We start from the raw sequence: 22,492 nt of genomic DNA on the forward strand, positions 1-22,492 counted from the left end.
AGGCACCCTAAATCAATGCCGCCTGAACACAGGCCTCCTGAATAGGGGTCTCCTAAATTGATGCCTCCTGGATAGAGGCCTCCTGAATAGGGGTCCCCGAAATTGATGCCTCCTGGATAGAGGCCTCCTGAATAGGGGTCTCCGAAATTGATGCCTCCTGGATAGAGGCCTGCTGAATAGGGGTCTCGAAATTGACGCCTCCTGGATAGAGGCCTGCTGAATAGGGGTCTCCGAAATTGAAGCCTCCCGAATCAAGACCTCCTAAATTAATGCCTTCTGAACAGAAGCCTCCTGAATAGGGGTCTCTTGAATTGAGGGCCCCTGAATAGTGGCCTCCTAAATCAAGGCTTCCTGAATAGAGGCCTCCTAAACCGAGGCCTCCTGAATCGATGCCTCCTGAATCGATGCATCCTGAATTGACGCCTCCTGAATCGAGGCCTCCTGAATCGAGGCCGTCTAAATCAAGATCTCCTAAATCACAGTCTTCGCATTCGGAACATATATTCTTGAATATTTTGAAGCAACAGCAACAGCAATTGCGAGCACCAGATTTCTTCTGCCTCTTCTGTTTCCCATCTTTGCCTGCAGCCCTCAACTCATTGTTATTTTGCTTTGGTCTTTCTTCTTGCTGGCTGGTGCTGCCTCCCATATTTACTTAATTTAGCTGGATGAAGATATAAAACAAGGGTAAGTGTTAATAGAGTTATTGATTATATTAAGCTGTGAATTACTTTTCGTTTGACATAAAGTGACTGGGAGGTGAGGAAGGAAGAAGGAAAGGATAGAGAGGAGGTAAGATTAAATGTAAAAATCAACTTGGTAGCTGAGAGAAAGAGCAGTTCTGGTTTTCCTAAATTCTCACTTGATCCTTGCCGATTCAGGAGGAAGCCTGGAGGAGAGGGCCCACAGAATTAGTAGGAGTTGTAAAGAGGTGAGGGATAATGGTCTGAAAGGACTTGACCATTAATTTTCCATGTCTCCAAGGGGTAGGGATGGGGGAGGGAGCAAAGGGTCATGGCCTCAAACCAGAACCACAATGTGGTGGATGAGGCTGGGAAAGCACAGGGGACTGAAATTCCTTTGTGGATCACATTTAGAGACTAGGCCAAGTGCTTTTCAAAGAATTCTCTGTGCCGTGTTATTATTTCAATAAGTAATGAATCTAAAAATGTTAAAAGGTTTACGAACAGCAGCAAATATCAGCATCCAGGGAAATTTGCAGAGGAACATACAAAACTGAGAATCAGGAAAAAACAGTCGTGCCTCCCAGACACAATCAGGATGTGCGAAGCATTGGAATTAAAGAACCTCCTCCCTAAGCAGCCATGACATCACCTGGTGACTAACTTTTCACTTTGCTACTCGATACTGTGTGCCTGCCAGGGAATTTCCTGTGACTGGACAACTTTGTCTCTCCATTCACCTGATCTATCCCAGCAATATTACCTCAGGCCTTTGATCTCCTCCTGGGCCTGTCATCCCTCTCCCTTAGGCTCAGCTTCCCAGTGCCAACCTAACCCAGGGCAGGGGAATTTTATTGACGGCAGGGATACTGGATGAACTATTAGGTTTCTTCAAGGTACCAGTTTGTACCGACAAACATAACTGTGCAAAGTTGATTGAGTCCATCAATCAACTTATAGAAAATTGTAAAAATGCTTTCAAGTTCATGAAAGAAAATGGCACAAATATTAGGAGGCATTAAACACCAAAGGATGCTTTCAAATGCATTTTGGACGTCCAAATGGCTGAGAATAAAATTGGATTGAACATGGTAAGAGGAGTGAAGGATACTATTAATGATTTTTAGACGATAAAAACTAAAATGCTGGTATGATTGGGATCTTGGAAAGTGTGGTTGGGGGAAGATATGACAACTGATGGCATAAATCCTACAAAATTGGTAAATACGTGAAGTTATACAGTACCTCAATCATGAGTTATAGATTGCAGTAGTTTTCCGACAACAAATGTTCAGCTAATTTGTTTATAATTCCCCAGTTTCTCTATCTCAGCTTTCTTCAATAGCAGCAAAAGCTGTGCAGCATACTATTCTAAAGGTGGGATTCGCTATTGGCCGACGCCGAAATCGGGAAAGGCGATTGGGCGGAGAATCGGTTCCAACGCCAAAATCGTGGCAGACGTCCATTTGAAGCCAAATCACGATTCACTGTCACCTCCACAGCGGCATCAATGCATTCCGGAACACATGTACAGTAGACACCATTTGCATGTCATTAGCGGGCTTGAGCGGTATTCTCCAGGGCCTCCGAAATTCTATGCCTCCAATGATGGAGTTTAATGTGGAGAAGTGTGAGGTGATTCACTTTGGAAAGAATAACAGGAATGCGGAATATTTGGCTAATGGTAAAATTCTTGGTAGTGTGGATGAGCAGAGGGATCTCGGTGTCCATGTACATAGATCCCTGAAAGTTGCCACCCAGGTTGATAGGGTTGTGAAGAAGGCCTATGGTGTGTTGGCTTTTATTGGTAGAGGGATTGAGTTCCGGAGCCATGAGGTCATGTTGCAGTTGTACAAAACTCTGGTACGGCCGCATTTGGAGTATTGCGTACAGTTCTGGTCGCCTCATTATAGGAAGGACGTGGAAGCTTTGGAACGGGTGCAGAGGAGATTTACCAGGATGTTGCCTGGTATGGAGGGAAAATCTTATGAGGAAAGGCTGATGGACTTGAGGTTGTTTTCGTTAGAGAGAAGAAGGTTAAGAGGTGACTTAATAGAGGCATACAAAATGATCAGAGGGTTAGATAGGGTGGACAGCGAGAGCCTTCTCCCGCGGATGGAGGTGGCTAGCACGAGGGGACATAGCCTTAAATTGAGGGGTAATAGATATAGGACAGAGGTCAGAGGTGGGTTTTTTACGCAAAGAGTGGTGAGGCCGTGGAATGCCCTACCTGCAACAGTAGTGAACTCGCCAACATTGAGGGCATTTAAAAATTTGTTGGATAAGCATATGGATGATAAGGGCATAGTGTAGGTTAGATGGCCTTTAGTTTTTTTTCCATGTCGGTGCAACATCGAGGGCAGAAGGGCCTGTACTGCGCTGTATCGTTCTATGTTCTATGTTCTAATAGGCCGAGTTCCCAATGCACGGTTAACTTGTGCGTGAAACTGGCGTGGTGGCTGCTGAGGGAGTGAGACAGGAGGTAAGACACGGACGGAGTTGTTGCGGGTTAATGGGCCGGTCTTTGGCCTGGATGGCTGGAGTGGGGATGCCCAGCCAGGGTCGGGGGGCAGATTGGTGGAGCAGGCCGAGTGGCCAGGGTGACCCCCTCACGGGACTGGGATAGTATCCAGGCACAGACCAACATTATGGTGGCCATTTTGCTGCACACCCACTGACCAGCTACCTTGGCCCTGGTTCTACAATCTGACACCGGCCGTATGGGTGCCCCCACCCCCCCATCCCCGCACACCTACCCCTGCCATGTGACCCCCTGCACCAACCCCCTCATCTGGCCGTAACCCACTGGCAGCCCACCCAAGGCAACACTCACAGTAGCCTCTGGTGTCAGGGTTGGGCACCAAAGCCAGAGGTCTGCACGGTTCCGGACACCAACGGGGCCAGGGGTGTGGGAATGGCGAAGGGGGGAATGGACATGCGGGGACGTGTCCCACAGAGCCAACCTGGGCCACCATGTATCCCGGTGGACCTGGTTGGGCCCGGGGTATGTACCACGCTAACATATCGACATTTCACCCACTACAGACAATGGGTATTGGAATACAACCAGCAATGGTGGCCTTCCTGCTGGTCGCCGCAACTCTGGGTGATGCCCTGCAGCTGTACGAATGAGTGCTGCTCGAGGAGTAGGAGGAAGCTGCAGCAGCGAAGTGTGTCTCAGAGGGATAGGTGGCAGCTGCCCAGGATGGAGATCCAGCCGTCCAACAGGCCGAGGAGGAGGAGTTGCCATGGAGGTTCCGCATGAGGCGTCGTGTGTACCGGCCCCGCCTGTCATTCGAGGACCTGCTGGACCGGGCATGCCGTCACAGACCCCAGCTGAGCAGGGAGACTGTGCGACATATCTGCCAGATGATGGCACTACTGGCACCCCGGGTGTATGGGAGAGGACACCTGCTCCCAGTGGCAGTCAAGGTGACAGTGGCCCAAACATTTACATGTCGGGATCCTTCCAGGCGCCAAGTGGAGACCTGTCTGGGAGATCTGGGACGCAGTCAAGGAGGCCTTATATGCACAGGCGGATCAGTACATCTATTTCAATGTGGACTGAGCCCATCAGAATGTCTGGGAAGTGGGGTTCGGCGCCATCGACGCAATGCCTCGGGTCCTGGAAGTGATCAATGGGATGCATGTCCTCCTACGAGCACCAGCTGATGACAGGCCATTCTACAGCAACCAAAAGGGGTTCCACTCAATGAGCGTGCAGCTGAGCTGATATGTGACCATCAGCTGCGCATCATTGACCTCTGCGCCCAATACCCGGGCAATGTGCACGACTCCTTCAGCCTGGCACACTCAACGATTCTTAACATGCTCGTGATACCTGCAAACCCCAGCGTGTTACATATCAGCCGCACTACGAGATGGGGACCTGGGTTGGCAGTAACACCAGGTCGAAGAATGATGACAACCCTCTTTGCGATGAGCTTTGGTGCTCTACATCGTATGACGATGTCTGACTCCTGCCCACAGTAGCACTTTCCACCATCCACCTGGGTCATCCCTGCATGCGAGCTGCTCCCACACGGTCCCATCGAACCCCCGGGGTGATGGTGATGGGGACGGTAGGTGGCGGGGCGGGGGGGGGGGGGGGGGAGTTGGAAGCATGGGCCACCTATAGGATATGCCCATTCCCCCTCCATCCCCCCAACATCCACCCATTTCCCCTCCCCCCGGCCAGCACAGAACAGTCCACCCATCAGACAGAACACCAAAGCAGGTTGTAATGTTGGTAACAGTTGTCCTGGGCCTCGGCCAGCACCTGCACAGAATGCCCCAGGCCTCGGACATGCCGATCCATATTCAAAATTGGTGCCCCCAAAGGCTCCACCCCAGACGCCAGCTGTGCGGAGTTGGCCTGGGTGGCACGCATTGTCGTCACCATCTTCTGCTGCTGTACACAGTTGGACTCCTCCAACTACACCTGCAGGTACTGGATGCTCGTTGACAACCCCTTATACTGTCCCTGGCTCAGCGACTGCATCTCCACAATCAAAGTCCGAGACCCGTCTGGATGGCAGCTAGTTCCGAGGATTGGCCTGCCCTCCGATCATCTGCCCCCTCGGGAGTTCCTCCCTCCCTCTGCTGTGCCAGGAGCCTCTTCACTAACATGGCGAACTGAGGTGAGTGTCTAAGGGATGGTGGAGGGTCTTGGAGACAGCTATGATGGAAGGTCAGTGTCACGCTCCGACCTGAGCTCCGGAGTCTCCTGAGTCTCGGGCGGAGAGCTGTTGTCTGAGTTGCTCCCATCCCTGCTCGGCTCAAGGGGGTGGGGGGGCTCCGGCCCTGGTTGGGGACATCAGATGGACTGGCCCATCACCCGCAGTTCCTGCAAGACACAAGACAAAACGCATGATTCGGCCGCGGGCCGGGGTGGGGGGTGGGGGGGGTGGGGGGGGGGGGGGGGGGGGGTTGGGGAGGGGGGGGGAGGATAGTGGTGGTGTGGGGGTTGTGTAGGGTGAGGGTGTGGGTGAGGGTGAGGTGGTGTGCGAGTGAAGGTGGTGTAGGGTGAGTGTGTGGGTGAGGCGGTGGGTGAGGTGGTGTGGGGGCGAAGGTGGTGTGGGGGTGGTGTAGGGTGTGGGTGAGGGTGTGGGTGAGGTGGTGTGGGAGTGAAGGTGGTGTGGGGGTGAGGGTGTGGGTGAGGGTGTGGGGGTGAAGGTGGTGTGGGGGTGAGGGTGTGGGGGTGAAGGTGGTGTGGGGGTGGTGTAGGGGGAGGGTGTGGGTGAGGGTGTGGGGGGAAGGTGGTGTGAGGGTGTGGGTGAGGGTGTGCGGGTGAAGGTGGTGTGGGTGAAGTGGTGTGGGGGTGGTGTAGGGTGAGGGTGAGGTGGAGTGGGAGTGAAGGTGGTGTGGGGGTGAGGTGGTGTGGGGTGGAGTAGGGTCAGGGTGTGGGTGAGGGTGTGGGTGAGGTGGTGTGGGGGTGAGGGTGTAGGGTGAGGGTATGGGTGAGGTGGTGTGGGATTGAAGGTGGTGTGGGGCTGGTGTAGGGTGAGGGTGTGGGTGAGGGTGTGCGGGTGAAGGTGATGTGGGGGTGGAGTAGGGTGAGGGTGAGGGTGTGTGGGGGTGAAGGTGGTGTGGGTGTGAGGTGGTGTGGGGGTGAGGGTGTAGGGTGAGGGTATGGGTGAGGTGGTGTGGAATTGAAGGTGGTGTGGGTGAGGTGGTGTGGGGGTGGTGTAGGGGGAGGGGGAGGTGGAGTGAGAGTGAAGGTGGTGTGGGGGTGAAGGTGGTGTGGGTGAGGTGGTGTGGGGGTGTTGACACACGAGTCACAGGAAACCACAACTAAGCGGGGTCTCACTTTCTCCCCCGCGGCTGAGCTCCACCTCAGCGACCTGGCTTTCTTCCGGGCCGCCAACCCCATCCAGGGCCCCCTGCTCTGCCCTGATAAGGGGCCGCAGGTTCGAGGGTTCCCCTCCTGTCTTCTCCCGCTCCCGGCGGTCGTGCACGACCTTCTCCTGGGGGGAAACACATAAAACGACAGTGTTTGACAATCCGACGCATGCAACCCAGGGGATGGTAGGTGATGTCCTCAGTGGTCAGGTCACCCAGCCACAGCAGCCGGTGTGGGTACCCGCATGTGGTGCAGGGTGGGAGTTTGGTCGTCTGCTGGGCGGGGGGTGGCAGGGGCACACTGCAGCCGCCCTCGGAGGTCGTGCAGTTTTTTCCGGCACTGTTGGCCCGTCCGGATGGTGTTTCTGGTGGCGCACATGGCCTCAGCCACCTGTGCACAGGCACAACAAACGGCGGCAGCTGGCAGTCTCTTTCCCGGGCCGGGGTACAGGATCATCCGCTGCTCTTCCACTGTGCCCAACAGGATCTCCAGCTTGGCGTCTGTGAACCACGGGGCTGCTCTCCTCACTGCCAACTTGTTGGCTGGGGTGGTGTGGGTCGGGGGAGAATTGTTTATATGTGGCTGTAGCTTGTCAGCATTTGGGTGTCAATCATAAAACTGGTGAATCCAGCAGAGTTTCCCATTAGTATCGATTGCGCTCCACGTGGCGCCAGCTCTAGCCCCTTCACTGTAGCAGGATGGGTCCAGGTGCGGCACCAGTTTTTCTGGCGTAGAAGTCCACGGGTTCTGCGATGGCATCAACACGTAGGGTGGGATTCTCCGTCTGCCGATGCTGAAATTGCGAAATGCGGCTGGGTGGAGAATAGCCTTGATGCCAAAATTGCAGTAGGCACCGGTTTGATGCCAAATCGGGAACCTCTGGCACTCCGAAAATGGCCAAAGTGCATTGCTCGCTGCACAGCGTTTATACACCGTTGGCATATCATTAGTGGGGCTGACGCTCTATTCTCCGGGGCCTCCGCGATTCACTGCTGCTGATGGGCCGAGTTCCCAACGGCGTCATTCACTTGTGGTTTCAAAAATTGTGAACCTGGTATTGTGGCTGCTGAGAGAGAGAGTGAGAGAGGGAAGGAGGAGGTAGGACACGGAATGGAGTGACTGCGGGCTGCCGGCCTGGACACTGGTCATGCTGGCTGTGCTGTCTGGGTGGGGGCCTCCTACCAGGACCGTGCGGGGGGGAAGGGGGGGGGGGGGGACACATGCTGAGCAGCAGGTGCTCCCCCCTCACAGGACTGGGGCTATGCTCAGGCACCGACCGCCATTACTACGGCCACTCACCTCGGCACCTGGTTCTACACAGTGACGCCGGCCGTATGGGTGCGCCCATCTCTGAAACCCTCCCCCCCCGCCATAGCGCACCTCCCCCCAGACCTGAACACCCCGCCAACTGGCCACCACCAACTAGCAGAAGACTCAGGGCCACACCCACGTCAGCCCCCAATGAGGGCAGTGCAAGCCAACCGTATCCCTGGCAGTAGGGACGGGCGCTAGGACCAGGAATCCCACAGTCCCAGACACTGACAGGGCAAGGGTGAGGGGGATGGGGGTGGACATGCAGAGTGGGGGCCTGAAGTGCCACCCGGGGCCACCATGTAGCCCATGGAACCTGATTGGGCACGAGAGTATGCACCATTCTAACATGTTGGCCTTTCACGCCCTGCAGACAATGGCGTTTGAAATTCGACCAGCAATGGTCACCCTGGTGGTTGTCGCAGCTCTACGAGAGGCCCTGCGGGAGTATGCTGAGCTGAGCCGCTGCAATGTCCGAGTGGCTCTGGCAGATGGCTGCCTGTGAGAGGGCAACCCTGTCCTGGGCCTTGGCCTCCGCCTGCGCAGAATTCTCCAGACCCTGGACACTGTGGTCCAGAGCCGAAACCGTAGCCCCCAATGTCTCCATCTCAGACGCCACCCGGGGCACTCTGTGCAGGCGCTGGCCAAGGCCCAGGGCAGGGCTGCCCTATACATAGAACATAGAACATACAGTGCAGCAGGAGGCCATTCGGCCCATTGAGTCTGCACCGACCCACTTAAGCCCTCACTTCCACCCCATCCATGTAATCCAATAAGCGCTCTTAACCTTTTTTTTTTGGGCACTAAGGGCAATTTATCATGGCCAATCCACCTGACCTGCACGTCTTTGGACGACTGTGGAAGGAAACCGGAGCACCCGGAGGAAACCCACGCAGACACGGAGAGAACGTGCAGACTCCACGCAGTCAGTGACCCAGCAGGGAATAGAACCTGGGACCCTGGCGTTGTGAAGCCACAGAGCTATCCACTTGTGCTAACATGCTGTTATCTCAGGCAACCATGTATAAGAGCCACATGGAAATTGCAGTAGCACTCCTGGGCATGGTCCAGTCACAGCAGACCATGGCTGAGGACTTCGGTGGCATTGTCCAGGCACTGGCCGACGTGGCACAGGCACAGAGGGAGGTAGCCCAGTCACAGCGTGATGTGGCACAGTCCCAGACGGAGATGGTCCACTCCCTGTGCTCCATAGCCACGAGCATGCAGACCCTGATCGAGACCAGAGTGGGCCTCCAGGACTGGTAGCACCAGGTGGCGGGGTGCCTCAAGGGATAGCTCCGCTCGCAACCTCATCCCATGGATTACCCCTGGGGCCACTGGGCTCCTCGAGGGAGGAGGAGGTGATGGGGCCCATGCCGGTAACTCCTGCAGGAAAGTTGCCGGAAGACCGCTGCACCTTGGACTCCCCACCCCACCTCCTGTCCCTGGCACATCTGGTGGGCAGTGGGCACAACAGGGTGGCACCACGCCACCTGGGACACCCCGAGCAGCAGCCGGGCCTATCCAGGTTGCCCCAGAATATGGCTGCCAATGGGACCCAGGTCGCAGGGCGGGAATCACAGCAGGCCGCTTCCAGTCCTGATGTAACGTGTGGTGATCTACCTAGACGTTACATTCGGGCCCATGAGGCCAGAAAGTTAGACACCAGTTAGGTTGGCATGGGTGCAAGACATAGTGTAGTGACAGGGGCTAGGGCACGTGTATATATATGTTTGTTCACATTGTACACCTGTTCACACTGATACAATCTGTCTCGGTGCTCTGTCAGATTGGTGTGAGGGATTGGCAGATCTGGGCTGGCCAGATAAGGGCAGCAGGCAAAGTGGGAGGTGGGAATGGGTGGATGTGTTGGGTGGGCTCCCCACCCTTCCCCTCTACTGTCCTCACCGTTGCCACACGAGGGATTTGATGGCACCATGTGATGGAATGGCCAGCTCGCGTGCAGGGATCGCCCAGGTGGATGGTGGAAAGTGCTGCCGTGGGCAGGAGTCAGATGTTGTCAAACGATGTGGAGCACCAGAGTTCATCACAGACCAGTTGTCAACATCCTCTATCCAATGGACGAGACCCGCTGTTACTGCAAATCCAGAGCCCACATCCTCGTAGTGTGGCAGGTATTTATCGCAGAGGGGGTTGTAGGAGGAGGAAGGTGGGGGAGGGTTGTTGGGGTGGGATGAGGTGTCGGTGCCCTTGGCCAGCTTCCCACCCACCCCCTAGTTGGTGAACCTGGAAGCGATCAGAACATCCCATGCATGTTGGTCCTGGTGCACAAGTCGTGCGACCTCCCATGGCTGCCTGGGCACAATGTCCTGTCCATCCTCGCCTTTGCCCACATCCTCCTCATTGGACGAGGCCTGGCATTCATCCTCCACCTCCAGCACATTGTCCCTCTGCTGCACGATGTTGTGGAGGACGCAGCAAGCCGCCACAATGTGGGGGACCCTCCCAGCGCTATACTGGAGGGCCCTTCCAGAGCGGTCCAGGCACCTGAACCGCATCTTCAGGATGCCAAAGCACCGCTCTATGGGCACCTTTGTAGCAGTTCTTGGCATCGGTTGGTGGCCTACTGGTAGGCATTATTAGCCACGGCCGTAGTGGATAACCCCTGTCACCCAGGAGCCAACCGCGGGAAGGGGAAGGTGAGGGGGGTGGGTGGGGGGGGGGGGGGGGGGGGGGAGGGGGAGGTCTCAAAGAGGCCGGAATCGGCCCGTGTGCCAGAATGAAGGTGTGCACATTTCCTGGTTATTGGCACAGACATGCATGATTGTATAGGGAAGCCTGGTACCTGCAGCTGCTCGGAGGGTGACATGCATCCTGTCGATCACCCCTGGATCTGGGGCATGTCGGCGATGGCAGTGAATCCCGATGCCCAGGCAGCCTGGTGGGCTCTGCGCACATTGAAATAGATGTCTTGTGCCTGGGCATATAGGGCCTCCGTGGTGGTGCGATTGCACCCGAATAGTGAGCTCTGTGAGATCCTGGTCAGGTCCCCACTCGGCACCTGGAAGGACCCCGTGGTGTAAACGTTCAGGATGACCATCACCTTGATGGGCACCAGGAGCGGCTGTCCTTCCCCATTCTACCGCGGTGCCAGGTGTGCCATGATTTTGCAGATATGTCGCACTGTCGCCCTGCTCAGCCGCAGTCTTCAACAGCATGCCCAGTCGAGCAGGTCCTCGAATGATAGGCGCTGCTATATTATATGCTATATGAGGTGCCTCCTTCGCTCCTCCTCTTCCTCGATCTGTTGGCAGCCGACTTTCCATCCTCAGCAGCTTCCTCCTGCTCCTCGAGCAGCTCCAGCACATACAGCTGCAGGGCACTGCCAGGGCTGCGGTAACTAACAGGAAGGCCACCATTGTCGGTTAAATTCCATTATCCAGTGTCTGTTGGGGGTGAAACGGCGATATGTTAGCATGCAGCATACTCCTGTGCCCAACCAGGTCCAACGGGCTACATGGGACCCCTGGTTGGCACTTCAGACTCTGCCCCTGCATGTCACCCCCCTCCCTCCCATCTCTGCACCCCTGGCACCGTTGATGCCCAGCACCCATACAGCTAGTGTCACTCTGCAGTACAAAGCTCACAGTGGGTTGTCGGTTAGGTGCCTGGACACCTCACCAGACCCATGGGGGGTCTCCTTGGCCACACAACACATTCGCCTGTCACCCCCCCCCCCCCCCCCTCCGCCTCGGCCCTGGCAGGGCACCCCACCCCCACCCCAACACAGCCAGCCCGGCCAGTGTCTGGCCCGGCAGCCCATAGTCGCAGCTCTGCGTATCCTACCTCCTCCCTCTCCCTCATCAGCCACAACACTGGTTTCACGATTTTTAAAAGCACAAGTGAACCTTGTTGTCAAAATTCTCCCCAGTAGAGGTGGAGAATCGTGGAGGCCCCGGAGAATACCAGCTCGGGCGCACCAATGATACGCCAGTGGTGTTTACTGTGTGTGTGCGTTGTGGAATGCAATAATACCGCTGTTGAGGCACTGGAGAATTGCGACTTGGCATGAAATCGGTGCCCGCTGCGATTTTGGCGTTGCAACCGAGCCTCCGCTCAATCTTGTTACCCGGTTCTGGCATCGCTAACGGACAATCCCGTCCACGGCTTCTGAATCAAAATAACTTTGGAGGATTATAGTGAGGGCAGCTGTAATGTTCTCACCTACTTTCTTTAAATCCTCAGGATAACTATCATTTGGTCCTAGAAACGTGTCCCTCTTTAGCCCCATTATTTTCTTCATTGTTGTTATTTTGCCTACATTAATTCCTGTGATTCAGCCTTGGTTTTGCTGGGAGGTATGACATGCTAACCACATCCTCTACTGTAAACACAGGCACAGAGCAATTCTTTACCATGTCCACTACTTCTTTATTATCATTGACAGTATCCCTGTTGTCAGCCCGAATCACTGGTTTCCTTTGAGGGTGCGACAAAGGAGCTTGAGCAGGGTTGACGGTGGAGGTGATGGTCTTCAATTTCAATCAGGTCTTCAGTTCAACTGGAAAAGTTGGCACTGAAAATAAAGGAAGTGGAAATCAGTGAACATATTTATAGATGGATATGATCAAAGGAACTCAGATGGTGATGGGACAGGAATTGTCATTCGCCTGGGGAATCCACAGTGGGTTTTCACAGGGGTCTGCTTTGAGGCATCTTTTATTTTATGTCTTTACAAATGATCTGGAGCTTGGAGATGCAAACACAATGGCAACACTTTCAGATAATACACAGCAGAATGATTGAGAGGAGGGGAGTGATCATGTAAACTGAGCATGTTCGCACTGGAAATTAAAAGTTTGTGAATTGTATGATTAGAACATAGAACATCTAGTGCAGAAGGAGGCTATTTGGCCCATCGGGTCTGCACCAACCTAGTTTAGCCCTCGCTTCCACCCTATCCCTGGTTTTTGGTTTTAAGGTTCTATAAGCAGTAGATAATGGAGTTGGGATTCACTGAACTGGCTGTTGTTCAGGTCTTGGTTTGTGACAACTGAAAAACTCAGTCAACTTGGGAGGAAATCTTGAGAAAGAGAAGGGGCGGGATTATCCATCGGCCCAAATCAGAAAGGCAGTTTGGTGGAGAATCGCTTTTGACGCCGACATTGTGGCGGACTATTGCAGGTGTCCATATCCCTAATATTAAAGAAGGATAAATATCCGGAGCAGTGTGGATCCTATCGCCGTATATAGCTGCTAAATGTGAACGCCAAATAGTTGGCAAAGATCTTGGCCTCGCGAATTGAGCACTGTGTGGCGGGGGTGATAGGGGAAAACCAGACGGGGTTCGTAAAGGGGAGGCAACTATTGCCGAACATCAGGAGGTTACTAAATGTGATAATGATGCCCCTGGAGGGACAGGACATGAAGGTGGCAGTTGCAATAGATGCATAAAAGGTGTGTTTGATCGGGTGGAATGGGAGTACCTGTGGGAAGTGTTAGGATGGCTTGGGTTTGGGCAGGGGCTTGTAGACTTGGTCCGATTATTGTATAGGGCGCTGGTACTGGGCATGTAGATGAATCGGGTGAGCTTGGGGTACTTCAGGCTACACTGTGGGACAAGGCAGGGGTACTCACTTTCCCCATTGCTTTTTGCCTTGACAGTACAGCCATTGTCAATTGCGCTCAGACCGTCAAGGAGTTGGAGAGGGATTATGCAGGGGGTGTTGAGCACGGGGTTTCGCTATATGTGGAAGACCTGTTCTTTTATATCTTGGAGCCACTGCGAGGCATAGGGGGAATTATGAGTATTTTAGAGGGGTTTGGCTGGTTCTCCAGATATAAGCTAAACATGGGGAAGAGTGAGGTCTTCCTAATTGATGCCGGGAGGCAGGAGAAGAGGTTGAATGAGCTGCCGTTTAGGATGGTGGGGGTGAAGGGCCACACGGTGGTGTATTGGTTAGCATTGCATCCTCACGGCGCTGAGGTCCCCGGTCCGATCCCGGCTCTGGGTCGCGGTCCGTGTGGAGTTTGCACATTCTCCCCGTTTCTGCGTGGGTTTCGCCCCCACAACCCAACGATGTGCAGGGTAGGTGGATTGGGCATGCTAAATTGCCCCTTAATTGGAAAAATGAATTGGGTACTCTAAATTTATTTAAATAAAAAGATGGTGGGGCGAGCTTTAGATATGTGGCCATCTAGGTGGCATGGGGATGGAAACAACTGCACAGATTGAATCTGGCATGGTTGGTGGAACAGATGAGGGGGGATTTCAAGAGGTGGGATGTGCTGTCACTATCGCTGGCAGGGTGGGTGCAGACAGCAAAAATGATGATGCTGCCAAGGCTTTTATTTGTTTTTCAGAACCTCCCAACCTTCGTCCCAAAATCATTCTTTAGGAAAGTTAAGCTTTATTTTGGGGTTTGTGTGTGCGGGGAAAGCCCCACGGGTAAAAAAGGTCCTGTTAGAATGGGGGCGCGAATATTTCTGTGGTAAGGTAGTCGGTCGTAGGGGTGGGATCAAAGTGAAGGTGGATGGAGTCGGCTTCTTGCCGGGGTAAGAGTTTGGGGGCATTGTTGACGGCGCCTCTGCCGTTCTCAGCAGCCAAGTTCTCCACGAGCCCTGTGGTGGTGGCAGCCCTGGAGGTATAGGGACAGTGGCGGCTGCATTTGGGATTGGAAGGTGACTCGTTGTGGCCACCGATTTGCGGGAATCGTAGAATTGCACCGGGGGGGAGGGGGATGGTTGGATGCAGGGTTTCAGGGCTGGCGATGGGTAGGGATCAAGCGGTTTGGGGACCTGGTTGAGAGGGGCAGCTTTTCGGGCTTAGAGGGATGGGAGGAGGAATCTGAGCTGCCCAGTGGGAATGGGTTCCAATACTTACAGGTACAGGACTATGTGAGGAAGCAGGTGCCATCCTTTCCTGATCTGCCGCCCTTGGAATTACAGGATAAGGTGGTATCGAAGGAAGGAGGGGGGAGGGCAAGATGTCCGAGATTTAGAGGGAGCTAATGGACTGGAAGGGAGCCCCGATAGGGGAAGTCAACCAGGAATGGGAGGAGGAACTGGGGAAGGGGAAATGCAAGCTGGGTTGTGGGAGGAGGCTCTGAGGAGGGTGAATGCATCCTTGTCGTGTACAAGGTTTAGCCTTATCCAGTTTAAGGCTGGTTTAAGGTGGTTGATATGGCGATGGCCAGGATGATCAAGTTCTTTGAGGGGACGGAGGACAGGTGTGGGCGGTGCGCAGGGAGGCCTGGGAATCATGTCCACATGTTTTGGGAATGCCCAAAACTGAAGGGATTCTGGCAGTGGTTCGCGGATGTAATGTCCAAGGTGCTGAGGGTGAAGGTGGTCCTGAGTCAAGAAGTAGCGATATTTGGTGTGTTGGACGTCCCGGGAGTCCAGGGGGCGAGAGAGGCCGATGCTTTAGCCTTTGCCTCCCTGGTAGCCCGGAGAAGGATTTTGCTGGAGTGGAGGGACTCGGAGCCACCGAAGCTGGGAGTGTTGGTGAGCGGCCTGGCCGAGTTCATAAAGCTGGAGAAAACCTAATTCACCTTAAAAGGGTCGGTTGATGGGTTTGCCCGGAGATGGAAGCCGTTCATCGACTTCTTCAAGGGAAATTGAGATGTCAGCAGGGCGAGGGAGTTGGGGGGGGGGGGGGGGGGGGTGGATAAAGGGGTTAAAATGGGGAAGGCAGGATTGGAGGAGGGGAGCAGCAGGGGGGTTGGGCTGTTTTGGTGTTTCAAATGAGTAAAACCAGAAATACAAGGAACATTTTTAAAATAGCCTGACAAAGGAAACAAACATATCTGAGTGATGAAAGGCATCCTCAGAATTTTGGAGGTGTGCCATGGAGATTCTGATTGCATTCTCGGTACACATCCTGTGGACATTCGGGCAAACAGCTTAAAGCTAAAGAAGGGCCGGTAAGTTGGTCTACGGGGCACATCTGTGCACTTTACAGTCAAATTAAATAAATAAAGAATGAAAAGGTCAGGTAAACAAGTTACTAAAGGAAAGCGAAAGTGGCAGGAAAGCCACCCTGTACAATCACTGGGAACATAAAGTGTGTGATGGAGTGTTGCGACACCCTAAGCTAGTACGCAGTTAATTCCAGCCCCCGTTTGCCCTGGGGTCACAGCAGAAGTGAATTAACCAATAGTTCTCAGAAAAATACCCAAAGTCTTTGGCCCTTGGCTGCCCAATAATTACAGTCACCAAGTTAGTACATTTAAACACAGTTATTGTTTTTTTTATAAGAACTATAATGTAATATGCTGCAAACATAACTGGTTAACTATTATCTAATACCTCATTCCCATTTTAACTTGCCCCCCACCCTATACACAATAACACACACACACACACACAACAGGAAAACACAGAGGGGTGGAAAGGGGTAAAAATCCAAAGTAAAAGGAAGAAAGAGTCTGTGTTCCAGATGATAATGTTAACACACTTTTCTTCACAGCGAGCCCATGGATTAAAGTCTTTGGTTTGCAGCCTGTAATGATCTTCTCTGTAGATTCATTCATTCAGGTTCTCTGTAGTTAAGAAATACATTATTCACAGCTTTTCCTGGAGAGGCACCTTTTTTTGTTCAAACTTTGCTTTAAGTTTGAGGGTTGGATTCAGGCTTCCGTAGTTTCAGGAGAACAAAATTCTCAAGACATCTGGGCGGAATTTAATGGAACAATTTCTAAGTTCATATGTGGCGGGTTTTGCAGGGAGTTTCCCACCGGTCTGCTGGTCAGTTCCTGGGGGCAATGTGGGCGGGCAGTCCGGGGAGCGCGAGTGGCCGATGTGGGGCACTACTTTGGCAGTCCAGGTCCACAAGCCGAGTCCGCCATGGAGCATGGCGCGGCCACTGCAGACTGGAAGTGCTGGGGGCCGTATCGGCAGCTAGAGCTGCGAGCTCGACGTCGGCTCCCTGCTAGCCCCCAGCAAATCATGGAATCAGTGCCTTTTTGACATCAGTTTTCCTGGCGTAAAAGATCACAGTTTTCACGACGGTGTCAGCACATAATCTCAAAATCAGAGAATCCAGCCTGAAGTTCCTTATCAGCTTATAGGTTTGGGGCCTTCAAGCTGTCAGAAGTATCACCTGCTTGTCTTAACGCCCTGTGATTTCATTTGCAGTGAAGAAATAGCGGAGCCTTTTGATGTACTGCTCAAATCTTCAGCCCCTTGATCAAATGAGCCTAGTTTACCAATGATAGGCATTTTCATTTACGCTTTAGGTGTCATCTTTAATGGTTCCCAACTCTCATTCGTCTTTCTTTTCGAATGCTCCTTGATCCTCCCTAGAATCAGGAAGTTCTGCAGGCTGCGATCGAATCTTTTACCTTGTTGCCAATGCGGTGGCTCGAGACAATACTCTGCAGATTTCCAGTAGTAACAAAGGGGTTTATTAACTAAAGGCAAAAGAAAATATATACAGTGCTCTCAGTGGCTCCATCAGGACTGGAGAACATCTGGCCTCTGCAGCTTTCCAGAGGAAAGTGATGCCGTTTTCCACTGGTTTCCAGCTGTTTGTCACCCCACCCACCCCATCAGCAACATTAAAATCTCCCCCTCCAGGCAAGACATCTTCCAAACCTTTGCTAAAACCAGTGAACATCCAAGAGTGGTATGCATCAGATGGCACATTCAGCATGATCTTGAGATCCCAGTGCAAGTGTGCAGATAGATTTGTTCAACTACGTGTGGAGATGCACGGTAAATTCACACTGAGGAATCGGTCATAGACATGCTCAACTACTTGATAGCAGCACAACGTAAAATGGTTAATATCGCCAGTAGTGTGTGAAAACATTTTAAATCATCAAGGAATTGGCAACTATGCCTTGGAGAAACCAACTTTGAAACCATCAGGGAGGAGGGGCATAGAATTTAAATTCAGAAAATTGAAGACAAGGGAAAACTAACACTTAGCATAAACTATTATCACAGCGGTCTACATCCTACCCCAGGCAGAAGTGAGGAAGGCGCTGGATGAACTGTACACAGTCATAAACAACCATGAAACAGAACACCCGGAGGCTCTGTTCATTGTGGCCGGAGACTTCAACAAAGCCAACCTCAAGAGTGTACTGCCAAAATTCCACCAGCACATCTCCTGTACCACCCGGGGCGACAACACTCTTGACCACTGCTACTCAAAAATCAAGGGCGCCTACCGTTCCATCCCCCGACCGCACTTTGGGAAATCAGACCATAAGACTGTGCTCCTTCTCCCGGCTTACAAGCAGAAACTCAAGCGGGAGAAGCCAGCTAAGAAGGTTGTGCAGTGCTGGTCTGAGGAGACAGAAGAGCTCTTACGTGACTGCTTGGAGACAGTGGACTGGTCCATATTTAAGAACTCAGCGACTAACTTAAATGAGTATGTCACCACCGTCACAGACTTCATCAGCAAATGTGTGGACGACTGCGTGCCAAAGAAAGCAGTACGTACGTTCCCCAACCGGAAACCATGGCTCAACCGCGAGATTGACTCCCTACTGAAGGACAGATCTGGGGCGTTCAAGGCAGACGACCCTGTCCTATACAAGAAATCCAGGTACGACCTCCGCAAAGCCATCCGAGATGCCAAGAGAGAATATCAAACTAAGCTAGAGTCACAGACAGACTCTCGGCGGTTGTGGCAAGGACTAAGCAACATAACGGGCTACAAAGCGAAGCCGAGCAGTATCTCTGGCAGCAGTGCACCCCTCCCCGATCAACTTAACGCATTCTATGCTCGGTTTGAGCAGGTAACCAACAACCCGCTATCGAGTGCCCCAGCAACCCATAATTCACCCATACCCACCATCACAGTTTCCGAAGTCAGATCGGCCTTCCTGAAAGTGAACCCACGGAAGGCGATGGGCCCGGACGGGATCCCTGGTCGTGCACTCAGAACCTGCGCGGACCAGCTGGCAGAGGTTTTCACAGACATCTTTAACCTATCCCTACTCCACTCCGAGGTCCCCACCTGCTTCAAGAAGACCACCATCATACCTGTACCAAAGAAGAACCAGGCAACGTGCCTCAATGACTACCGCCCGGTGGCCCTGACGTCAGTTGTAATGAAGTGCTTTGAGAGGCTGATCATGAAGCGCATCACCTCCATACTCCCAGAACGCCTTGACCCACTTCAATTCGCATACCGTCGCAACCAGTCCACATCAGATGCCATTTCCCTGGCCCTACACTCATCCCTAGAGCATCTCGAAAACAAGGACTCCTACATCAGACTCTTATTTATTGACTACAGCTCCGCCTTCAACACCATAATCCCAGCCAAGCTCATATCAAAGCTCCAAAACCTAGGACTTGGCTCTCCACTCTGCAACTGGATCCTTGACTTTCTGACCAACAGACCCCAGTCAGTAAGAATGAACACCAACACCTCCTCCACAATAGTCCTCAACACCGGTGCCCCGCAAGGCTGCGTACTTAGCCCCCTACTCTACTCCCTGTACACACACGACTGCATGGCAAAACTTGGTTCCAACTCCATCTACAAGTTTGCTGACGATACGACCATAGTGGGCCGGATCTCGAACAACGACGAGTCTGAATACAGGAGGGAGATAGAGAACTTAGTGGAGTGGTGCAACGACAACAATCTCTCCCTTAATGCCAGCAAAACTAAAGAGCTGGTCATCGACCTCAGGAAGCATAGTATTGTACACACACCTGTCAGCATCAATGGAGCCGAGGTAGAGATGGTGAGCAGTTTCAAATTCCTAGGGGTGCACATCACCAAAAATCTATCCTGGTCCACTCATGTCAACGCTATCACCAAGAAAGCACAACAGCGCCTTTACTTCCTCAGGAAACTAAGGAAATTTGGCATGTCCACATTAACCCTTACCAACTTTTACAGATGCACTATAGAGAGCATCCTCTCGGGCTGCATCACAGCCTGGTATGGCAACTGCTCGGCCCAGGACCGCAAGGAACTTCAGAGAGTCGTGAATACCGCCCAGTCCATCACACGAACCTGCCTCCCATCCATTGATTCCATTTACATCTCCCGCTGCCGGGGGAAAGCAGGCAGCATAATCAAGGATCCCTCCCACCCGGCTTACTCACTTTTCCAACTTCTTCCATCGGGCAGGAGATTCAGAAGTCTGAGAACACGCACAAACAGACTCAAAAACAGCTTCTTCCCCACTGTCACCAGACTCCTAAATGACCCTTTTATGGACTGTCCTCATTAACACTACACCCTGTCTGCTTCATCCGATGCTTATGTAGTTACATTGTATATCTTGTGTTGCCCTATTATGTATTCTCATGTATTTTCTTGAATTCTGTTCAATTCCCTTTTCTTCCCATGTACTGAATGATCTGTTGAGCTGCTTGCAGAAAAATACTTTTCACTGTACCTCGGTACACGTGACAATAAACAAATCCAATCCAATCCAATCCAAACTATTCATGAGATGGATACAGGTTAGCAGAAAGCTTGAGAATCTTTTAAGGTCATACACGTTGTTTGAAATATGTGTACTTGCAATATACCTGCATTTTATAATTAGCTGCACTTCCCCAAAAGGATATCCCTGAGTGATCTGCAGGTAGACATTGATCATAGATCACATTATACTGGCAATATTTTCACCAAAGTAAAATAAATGATTATGCTATTTGTGAAAAAGTATATGATCATAGAATTTAAAGTGCAGAAAGAGGCCATTCGGCCCATTGAATTTCACCGCCCATAGAAAACAGCACCCTACCTAAGTCCATGTCTCCACCCTATTCCCGTAACCGAACCTAACCTTTTTGGACACTAAGGGCAATTTAACATGGCCAATCCACCTAACTTTTGACTGTGGGCGGAAGCCAGAGCACCCAGAGGAAACCCATACAAACACAGGAAAAGTGCAAATTTCACACAGAGTCATCCGGGCCGGAATTGAACCCACGCCCCTGGCGCTGTGAGGCAGCAGTGGTAACCACTGTGCCACCGTGCCGCCCTATGAATTACGATTCCCTCAGGATAGAATTGTAGGAGCCGGTATATTGAACACCAGACATAGTGCAGAATTTCCAACAATTCCAAGACAAAATTCATCAAATAATTAAAGAATCTAACAAAAGTGCGAAAAGAAAGATAATTATCAACCTGAAGCATAACTCTATTTCTCTCTCCACAGTTATTGCCCAACCTGCTGAGTGTTTTCTGTTTATATCCCTGATCCCATTTTCCTGCAGTAATGACCTCAACTGTTGTCTGCAACGCTCTCATACTTTGTTCATCATATTCCGCAGTTTCCGAGTTGCTTCCCTCAATTTCACTTCTCTCTCTCGGTTTGACAAACTCACGGTTCAACATATAATCCATATAATCTGTCATTCATCAAAGAAATCTGATGACAGTTTGCCTCTCGAAAGAAGCGTTAACTACTGTTTGCTGGGCCGCTGTTTTGAAATGGATATTCATGAAGGCCCTGCCTTTCTTCCTTGCCCTTCGCTTGAGGTGTGGTTAGGTTAAACCACCACCAGTAAACAATCCACCTAACCCACACATCTTTGGACTGTGGGAGGAAACCGGAGCACCCGGAGGAAACCCACGCACACACGGGGAGGACGTGCAGACTCCACACAGACAGTGACCCAGCCGGGAATCGAACCTGGGACCCTGGAGCTGTGAAGCATTGATGCTAACCACCATGCTACCGTGAGGCCCACAATTAGGACAATTTGTTGTCCTAATTGCCCTTGAATGGTTTGTTTAGCCATTGCAGAGTGCATTTAAGAGTCAATCACATTGCCGTGGGCCTGAAAATGCATGCAGGCCAAACCACGTAAGGGCATTAGTGGACTAGATGGGCTTTTTACAACAATCGGCAATGATTTCATGGCCATCATTAGACATTTAATTCCAGAACTTTATTGTATTCTAATTTCACCATCTGGCATGGTGGGATTCAAACCCGTGTCCCAAGACCATTATGCTGGGTATCTGGACTAATAGCTCAGTGACAATACCACCTTCCCTGGAAAGGTAACATTCAAAAACCGCCTTGTTTGATTCAAACTCACTGCTAACGTCCTGACGTTGTCCTGGGTTTATTCACTTTGAGGTCCCTTGGATCTCACTGCACCAACTCACAACATGCCTAATACAGTAACACTTACCTGTTGCAAATTCTCAATCCCTCGCTGAAGTTAACTTTACATATCTTGGAACTTGCTGCACCTACACTCTACTGTTTCTAAATCAACTGTGAACACAATGTCACTTTTTCTGCATTCCGGAGCAGAGGAAGCCCTGTCACAAAATCCTTAAATGGAAAACAGTGCATGATATGTGCTTGACTGACGCCTCAGAGAACCAATAGGCATTGCTGACTGTGGAATTGATGTATTGATTAGGCGCAACATACACAAACACAAAGTAACTTCAGTGAGTTGCGAGAATTCACCTTCTCTTAAATGATCAGTGGGTGGGGTGGCTCGAGTTAAACAAGCTGGAACAAATAAAAGGAGGGGTGGGGTGGGGTGGGGTAGGGATGGGGATTGGCACCAGAGGAAAATGACTTGTATATTGTAACCGACACATATATCCTTCCCGAATGTACAGTGTATAAAATGTAAAAACTTTAATAAGAACATTAAAAAAAACACGCTGGAGGCTCCAGTGTAAACCAAAGAGGTTTATTGTAGAAGACAAAAAGGCGAGTATGATACAGGCACAGAG

At 51.9% G+C, this 22,492-nt stretch overlaps 1 long non-coding RNA gene across 1 annotated transcript; it reads right to left on the reverse strand.

Moving 5' to 3' along the window:
• Window positions 1-313: 313 nt before the first annotated feature.
• Window positions 314-22,029, reverse strand: LOC119969431. The gene is made up of 3 exons (XR_005461350.1): window positions 21,931-22,029; window positions 12,213-12,373; window positions 314-664 (listed from the first exon to the last, which is right to left on the reverse strand). It is a non-coding gene; the product is annotated as an uncharacterized LOC119969431 (long non-coding RNA).
• Between the last annotated feature and the right edge of the window lie 463 nt (window positions 22,030-22,492).

This window comes from Scyliorhinus canicula, chromosome 7 (genome assembly GCF_902713615.1).
Source record: "Scyliorhinus canicula chromosome 7, sScyCan1.1, whole genome shotgun sequence".
Classification (NCBI taxonomy): Eukaryota; Metazoa; Chordata; class Chondrichthyes; order Carcharhiniformes; family Scyliorhinidae; genus Scyliorhinus; species Scyliorhinus canicula.